The following is a 9417-nucleotide window of genomic DNA, read 5'->3' as shown; positions in this document are numbered from 1 at the left end:
AAGACAGGGTGCCGGCACCACAGGCGGAGGATTAGCCTAGTGAGCCACAGCGCCGGCCTCAACACAACTTCTGATAGCACAAAGTGCCCCAGAGGATTTCAGTGTAATACTTGCCAGTACAAGAAACTATGGGAAAGAAATAAAGCACGGAAGTCTCAAAATTGCACTACAATTTTGCTCAAGCCAACACTGCTCGTAACTAAAGCGCACATAGCTGAGGTAAAACTAGGAGATTGCACAATCCAATCACCACTCCTTTAGTAAATTCAAGGCTCAAGGCAGTTGAATGGCTTGAACTAAGCTGGGATACCATTCAGCTCTTCTAACTCCTGACGTATGAGTTGGTCGACATACTTAGGATGACTATAATAGCTTCCATATTACATATGTATTATGAGCAACATAAAGTTCTCTGTACACATTATCTTTACCAATAAAGAAAACATGAGTTTTAACAGTTCATTTTAACAAATAGAAATCTCTGGGGCCAGTGCTGTGGTGCAGCAGGTTAATGCCCTGGCATCTATAAGGGCACTGGTTCTAGTCCTGGCTGCTCCACTTCCAATCCAGCTCTATGCTATGGCCTGGGAAAGCACTAGAAGATGGCCCAAGTCCTTGGACCCCTGCACCAACGTGAGAACTGAAAGAAACTCCTGGCTCTTAGCTTTGGATTGGTGTAGCTCCGGCCATTGTGGCCAATGAGTGAACCATCGGATGGAAGGACCCCTCTTTCTCTCTACTTCTCCTCCGTGTAACTCTATGAAATCTTTATAAAAACAAAAATCTTAAACACAGTACTTACCCTTGATTATGCAGCTATGAAGGGCTGCTAAGACTTCACAACCTGACTTTTCATCACTGGATCAGTTGCCCTTCAGTCGTGTTACATAGGCTGCATAGATGCTCAAACTGCAACCCATTTTCCAAGAGCCAGTAGGTTATTCTAATGACTGTAGTGCTGTTAACTTGATGTCTTTTATTTTTAAACATGAAATTTTCAACTACTTTACTTGAAAAGCATAGACAGAAATGGACCTTCTGTCTGCTAGTTCACTCCCCAAATGTCCACGACAGACAGGGCCAGGCTGAAACCTATAGCCTGGAACTCAAACCTGGTCTCCCATGTGGGTTGCAGGGACTTGAGTACTTGAGTCACTACCTGCTGCCTCCCAGGGTGTGTGTTAGGAAGATGGAAGCTGAAGAATAGCTGGGAGTTGAACTTGAACATTCCAATATAGGATGGGTACATTTGAACCACCGCAATAAATATTCTGCCTTTTATTTTGAGTGATGTATCGCTCCTCAGGTTTCTGCTAGCTGTAATCAACATTACATAATCTGGAAACTGAACTCTATGTGGGGGAGGTGGAGAGACTATTTGGTTTTAGCTCAATGTTCAGGAATGCTGGAAACTTAAAAACTAGCAAATGGCTAAAGATCCAGAACTACATATACAAATATACACATACATGTATCAGATCTTAAAGGAGGAACTTGTTTAAAGACACTTTGCATTCTGCTAGTGTCCACTCCTAATGAATTAAAACTTTGAATATTTTTGATTAGGTCAAACCCAGTGTTTTTCCTTGAATGTGTTTAAGACTCAGTCATGAAAATTCCCTGGGGAAAAAAAAAAAAAAAAGGAAGACCTAAGTGGAAGATCTCTACGAGTAAGATCCCAGTGGAAAGAATGGGGCCATCAAAGAAGGAGGTACCTTTCTCTGAGGGAGGAGAGAACTTCCACTTTGACTATGACCCTTTTGGAATAAGATTGAAGTCAGCGAACTCAAAAGGCTTCCATAACCTTGTCAACTCATGACTAGAGCCTAGGGAGATTTCTGACACCATAAACAAGAGTGTCAAATTGTTAAGTCAACAACAGGAGTCACTGTGTACTTACTTCTCATGTGGGAACTGTCCTTAATGTGTTGTCCAATGTGAAGTAATGCTATAACTAGTACTGAAACAGTATTTTACACTTTGTGTTTCTGTGTGAGTGCAAACTGATGAAATCTTTACTTAATATATACTGAATTGATCTTCTGTATAAAAAGATAATTGAAAATCTTGATGTGAATGGAATGGGAGAGGGAGCGGGAGATGGGAGGGAAATTATGGGGGGGGGGGAGTCATTGTGATCCATTAACAGTACTTTGAAAATTACTTGCAATAACTCCTGGTGTTACATAGATGTGTCGAACCTACAAAGCCAAATAAACTGAGAATACTTTGATATTGGAAAACATTGACGAAATTAGTCTAGGGTTTGTGTTTTTGTTTTTGAAAGAAGCTTCTGGGAGCAGAGTGAAAGCATTTTCCAATTTCTTTGGCTCTTTGATTGCATCCATTCTCAAATTCATGTTAGGTGGGAAGATGGATCTTTGAGACGAGATTCCCTAACTACTTGGAAGCCAATCTTTATGCCTATTAAGTGTTCTGATAGAGCTGCTGTCATGTCAACTTCCCCAGTCTCTTCTGGCTTTTTAGCTTTGGGACTAGCAAAGATGCTGGAAAGGACTAGCCATATTGGACAAGTGGGAACTGTCAGCAATGGATCCTCATGGACTTTGATCTACTTCAAAGTGCCTTCAGGTATATTTTATCACCACAACAGATACTCCTCCAGGCAAGAAGAGACTCCTTTATCTGCATCCCTCTGCTGGAACACTGAAGCACAGATAGCTTAGGGGAATTGATCTAACACATTTGGAAAAGTAGGACCTCTAGAAAAACTAGAACTAAAAGTACCTTCAATACGCCCTCTAACTAGCCATTCTCCTCACTGCAATTATGAGATTCTGTACATCTTGTCGGCTGCTTCACCCTCTAAGCAGTCTCCTAACCGTGTTGCCTACACTTACGTATCGGATAATCATGAGATTTTGTCCTACATAATGAAGAATGAACAAGAACTAAGGACTTCAGTCATTTCATGTAAGGCACTGTATGTGATGTGACCTTGCAACGAATAGAAGACTTCTGTTGGTGCTAGATCTCTTCACTGAGCTTCCTTTGCTGAAAGGAAGCATAGAATTAAAAACCATGCTAAAGAAAAAGTACCATTATCAAAGATGAAATAACTTGTCCTAATGACTAAATTTAGTTCTGGGGCTTTTGAGAAAACTGCTCTTAATATCTGTCTTAGAAACTGTTTTAGAACCAGCTAGCTTCTCTTGATAAACCCATCTTTCTCAATCACATACATACATATATGAAAGTGCACTTTATTTTATTCAATTGTTACTTTAGCAGTGTGTGCAATTAAGAACCAGCTCACTAAATGAACTGTAATTATTGCAAATTGTGGTAAGCACCAGTAATTAAAATGTTGCAGTAATGCTAGCCAGCTTTGCTAGATGCCCTCTGAGAATAGAATAAAATGATATTATGTCTTTAACTGGTGTTTGTATTATAGATGAGAGAACCTGAAAATGCAGGCGTTCGGAATCCTTTGGCTGACTGTGTAGAGAACGATGTGAAGTGAGGATTAAGTTATTGGTGAATTCAAACTGGGGAGATAGTCAATTTGGTTAATTCCACAAAGTGGCTTTTTCATTCAAACTTGCAAATCTTTAGGTCATAAACATACATGTCCCCCGTGGGGGGAAAATGAACAATGCAGTCTAATCTCCTCTTGTGTTTGCGGGATGCTAATAGGGAGCCTTCTGGGTACAAAAGCAAGACGGAACTCCTTCCATGCCCACCCATCTTTTGAGGCTCCTCACCCAGCTGCTGCCCCCAGTGAACTCCCCAGCTGTGCAGTCACTTGGCAGGGTGCACTGTTATGCATAACTGAATGCTATGTGTGTGACTCCACAACTAGTGAATACAGATCGTCCCTGTGAAAACCCCTGAACTACTTGCAAGTGAGAAACAATGGAATCAATGGTTTGATGGTCATGAAAATGACCCAAATTTCAGATCGAACATTGACAACATCCATCCACCAGATCTCTTTTCGACCTGGTCTAGGTGATCTAAAAATGCCATCTCATTAACCAAAACTTATGACTTGACTTACATGATCTTGTGGGTTACTATATTAATGCAAAGAATACTAATAGCCTTATAAAGTACAGTAATAAGTAGTATGTTCCATAAGATTCAAGTGCAGTCAGTCTCTAAGTTTCTCAGGCTATCCAGGCCTGGAGCAAGGGAAGACAGTCATGGAATAAGGTGAAGGAGAGAGACCTGCTATTCTAAGACTTGGAGACTACTCTGGTCACCAAAAACACTGCAAATTAAACACTGCAATAAAACAACGGCTGTCTTAGCGCCATGATAAATGATTGGGTATTGAAATAATTCTCCAATTCTCCCTCCACAAGCAACTGTGAATCTAGTTGGGAGAAAATTGGCTTTCAGAAATCATAGAAGACAACAGGAGGAACTTGATCCTTGAGAAAAGGGAAATGTAAAACACTAGCTTGGGCTGGCGCTGTGGCACAAATGATAAAGCCACCACATGCAGTGCTGGCGTCCCATGTGGGTGCCGGTTCAAGTTCCAGCTGCCTCACTTGCAATACAATTCTATGCTATGGCCTGGGAAAGCAGTGGAATATGACCCAAATTCTTGAGCCCTTGTATCCACAGAGGAGACCTGAAAGAAGTTCTGGTGTCGGATCAGCCCAGATGCAGCCATTTGGGTAGTGAACCAGCAGATGGGAGACCTCTCTCTAGCTCTGCCTTAAAAAAAAAAAAAAAAATCCTAGAGTTAGAGAGACAAAGGTCTTGCATTGGCTAGTTCACTCCCCAAATGGCCACAATGGCTGGAGCTGGGCTGATACAAGTGAGGAGCTTCTTCCAGGCCTCACATGTGGGTGCTGGGGCCCAAGGACTTGGGCCATCTTCTACTGCCTTTCCAAGCCTTAGTAGAGAGTGGGTCTTGAACTGGCATCCTTATGGGATGCTGGCACTGCAGGTGGTAGCTTTACTGGCTATATGGCACCAGCCCCCCATTTTTTTTTAAACTCGGGCAAGACAAAGATGGCAGGAATAAGTGACTTACGCAGTTACAATAAGCATTCAGGGATTCAAAGAAACTGTTTGAAACAAGCTTCAGCAGAGGCACAAGCTATGACAAGGAAGAGGGAAATTTTAAATTTGGGAAAGGGAGATGAACAATGGCTGCGGTAGTTGCCAAGATACTTGGGATACCCGCACCCCACATCAGAGCTCTGCTTCTGATTCAACTTCCTGCTAATGTGCGCCTGAGAGACTGCAGTACTTGGATCCTTCTGGCCCAGCCTGTTGTGGGTATGTAGGGAGTGAGCCTGTGTCAGCATCAAGTAGTCTAATGCATTGGAGAGGAGATTAGAAGTTACTCTATAACCTGAGTAGCCTCACTTCATGTGAGTAATAGAGAAAAAGGGACAAGTTCCACATTTTGATAAGAGCTTCGGTCAGATACTACGTACATGCAGCCTCAACTGTATCCTCTTGAAAATCACATTAAAAGTATAGTTCTCACAAAGGATTTGGTGAACAGTATCAATATGTGATCTAAGCATTAAATGTAGGCAACCACCTCATAACCCATGCAATCTTGTTCACTGTAATCCTCTCTTTGACAAATTATTAGTTACCATCTTTCTTTAATGGTCTGAGTGGCCTTTTCTAACTTAAGATAACCACCTGTTAAAACTTCCTATGCCTAAGTTTCTGTCCTTGGCCTTTATATTCACCCTTTATACTCCTGTACTAGGCCATAAGAGTATATGGTTAACACAGACCAAGTGTTGGTGGGGGAGGGGGAAGGAAAGGAAGGAGGGAAGGATGGCTAAGAAACAAGTACTCTTCTGCCTATCCATCATTCACCTCTTTCTGGGCACCCTTTATGTCTCCAAGTAGGATTTTTGCTCATCTCCGAAAGTTGAAGTGACTTCACTGACACTTTCATAACCACGTGGATGGTCAATGACTCTTAATGTCTTGTCAATATTCCCCTAGCTCCCTGAATGTGGGCTGATGTCTACAAATGGGTTGTTGGCACAGATATCTCGTGTGCAGATAAGGAAGGCAATAGTAGCAGATCTCTGAGTTTGAACCATTACCAGTGGTCTAAGAAGTCTACTTCCTGGGGGAGCCAAGGCAAGGACAAAATGTAAGAAAACAGAAGTGAGACTCAAGGTTGGAGTAAAGATTTCAAGTCATGATCCACAGCCAGTTACCAAGTGTAACAAATTGAGTTCCTTGTCCACACCCAGAGCACATGGGCTGAAGGAAAAGCCAGCTTGTCATTCAGGAGCAAGGTATACAAAAGATATAAGTAAACAACTGGCTGACCAAAACTTGTGCAAAGATAATTAATAACCAAGAATACTCTAAATGAGAAATACTTCTACCCTCAAATGCAGAACTTTGTGACACATGGTAAGTGACTGGATCCTCACTAGACTGGAATAAACCTGTTAGTTTCATTGACTCAGTTAAGGGCTAGTTTGGAAAAATCCACCTTTCCCCCCAAAGGGGGCTTGTGATAGTTGCTATAGAGAGCATGTGTCTACCTGTGTGACAACTCCTAAGCACTGAGGCCCTTGATGACCACGGGAAGTTTTTCTCTTACTTGAAGTCCATGTAGCACTAAGAACTGTAATTCCACTCTACTCATGAAAACTGTTAGTATCCTCACAAGCTTTCTTCTGTCCTTAAAACATTGATTCTTTGTTTTGGATTGTAGTGAGTTTTGTTGCCATGAGAACACTCTGCCAATTAAAATTTTGTAAAGGAAATAATCTAAAGATGTCACATCTAAAAATCAAATAGGTCAGCTCAAAATCTAAGCTTTATATTGCATAGACAAATAATCCTTTATTCTACTTGCTTACGTAAGTGATCACTTGATCACTTAAAATAGTGTGAAAGCTGTCTCCTTAAGTGCAGTGTGCTGCTTACATGTTTTGAAATTATTCATCCATGCCACTCAGAATGCTGATTCAAGGAGGTACTCGGAGATGCAACACAGGCTATGGGTTGTATGAGTAATCTCTAAATGGTTTAATCACAAAACTGTCTTCATGACAAATTCAGTCTCTGAAGAGGTGCTTTCTGAGGACAACAGCTGAGAAAGATTACTTTAGAATAATCATCTACAAGATAGGTCAGATAGAGTGAGCTCATGTGATGGAATTTGAGGTCGGGAGCTGGAGGTTCAGAGCACCCAACCAGGTCTGGCTCTTTCTGGAAAAATTCCTGCTCTCCCTGAGGATTATCAAGACTGTCCTGCAAGTATCAAATACCCCCTATGTTCTGGTTTTATTTGCCTTTATGATTCCATGTTCTGAGATGGACCACGCACTGGACTGTGGGCACAGCTAGACTTGACATCCTTTAGACTAGTGGTGTGCCTAGTTAGCCACACCTGTTCTGGTCAGCCAGGTGTGGCCCAGTGATATTGAGACTAAACAGCAGAAGATAGTGGGAAGTGGTTACTCCTCCTACACATTCTCACATGCTGTGAAGTGCAGCTGCTGATTATACTCTCAAAAGGCATCCACTAGCATGCATGGCAATGAAAACAAGCCTTCAGGTCCCGCTGGGCACATGTGCCTCAATTACTGACCCGCTACTCCAGGGAGGTCAACCAGAAAGAAATGCTGTCCTTCTCTGTGAAACTGTAGGAGTGCAGGGGGAATGAAACAATCAAACTATGCCAGAATTAAGGTCAGTGACCTTCTAATATAATGCCTGGAGGTTTCTTTACACTGTAAGCACTATATCATTTGCAAGGACTTTTTTGGTATTGACTTAATATTGTAGATCAACATGTTCAATGTATACTAAAACTTGTATCATTGTTCAAAGAACTTTCTCACAACCTTAAACAGGTAAAGCTTTAACCTATCCCATTTCTTTATTAAGAACTAGAATTGGGAGTAAAGCCAGAATTTGAACACAGACTGTGGGATGCGGGCATCTCATGAAGCATTTTAGCTGCTGTGCTGAAAGGCCTGACCCAAGCATGGGTTAATATTTGAGTACCCTTGACTTAAAATGGAGTTTAGGTTCTCCATAGACACCTGGTGCCCCTCTCCTACCCTACCTTCAGGTCCTCGTGCCCTATCACAATCTGGTATAGTGTAAGCCAAGGCAGGTACCATGTAAACTGTTTGTTCAGACAAAGCTCGCTTCACCAAATCTCCTCACCAATGGAGGGTATCTTCATCAGGATTATGAACCCCACAAAAGATTGCAAATCAAAGGTTTAAAACCTAAAACCAGATTTTCTTGGAAGCCTAGAATAATCCCTGCGGTTGAACCCCATGCTAGATAAACGGTGCCAGCAGGTTACCTCCAGGTGGGGTGGACCACCTGAGTTGAACAGACACACAGCAAGCTCTACAAATGACAGGCGACACAGCAGCCTTGCTCATCCCTTTTCTTCCCATTTTTTGCTTTTTTTTTTTCTTCCAGTAACGAGAACATGAAGTAGTTCCAGATGGTGAGCAAGTGGCCAGGCTCAAACAAGTTGCAGAGCTAGTTGGCATAAGGGAACCTGCTTAGTGGTGACACACAAGTACAGAATCCCCACAGTCCTGCTTCCTGGTGAAACTGGAGGGAACAAACCAACAATAGAGAAATGAGTACTGTAATTTATCTTGGAGGCCATTGAGGTTGTTTATCCCAAACTGCATTTTGATTCCAGTTACAGTTTAATTATGAGTATTTGTTCTCTAACAGAGACTAAACAAAGGGCAACTATTTTCTTTTATCTTTCTCTTTGTTATGAAAATTTCAGTTTCATGTTTGCCTCTCCTCTTTAAATAGTGTCTTATGTATGTGAAGGCATTTCAGCTCAATTCCTTCCCATTCAGACGAAATCTGAAACAAGGGAACAGAAGTTTCTACATCTAAGAAATATGTAGCTTAATAATGGAAGCTTCTACTGCATGTATTTGACAAGTCCCTTGGGTTACAATGGAGACTACTGCCATGTCTATCAAACTCTTGACATAAATACTCATTGGGGGAAATCCAAGCTGAACCACCCCTCCCCAGCAGTCACTGTCAAGGTGTTTATTTCTGATCATGAAATGGGAAGTTAGAGACAGAAGCATGTGGGTTACATCTGTTTTTTTCTGGGTGCCTCACGTGGCTCCTGTCTGCAAGCAGTGGTAACTAGGGTACAGCTAGTCTGGGGGCTCCATATTCTTCATAGAACATACTAAGAATATGTTGCGACTGCTAAAACGTTACTTGAGGCACACAACTCTCAAATATTGAGAATCTTTCTTCCATTTAAAATGCTCTGCTCTTGGCTTGCTGCTGCTCTCTGTGGTGGAAAACCCTATATTTCTTCCACAGCTGTGGGTGGACCGCCTGAGACTTGTTCATCCAGCTCTGGGTTCTGCCTAAACCTGGTGATGAAGAGTATTTGATAGGCACTCGCATGTTGTCGTAGAGATACTTCTAGATGAA

This window comes from Oryctolagus cuniculus, chromosome 14, assembly GCF_051225735.1.
Source record: "Oryctolagus cuniculus isolate XC-2025 breed Fujian yellow rabbit chromosome 14, ASM5122573v1, whole genome shotgun sequence".
NCBI classification, from domain to species: domain Eukaryota; kingdom Metazoa; phylum Chordata; class Mammalia; order Lagomorpha; family Leporidae; genus Oryctolagus; species Oryctolagus cuniculus.
The sequence above is the reverse complement of the archived record's forward strand: the minus strand, read 5'-3'. Positions refer to the sequence as shown.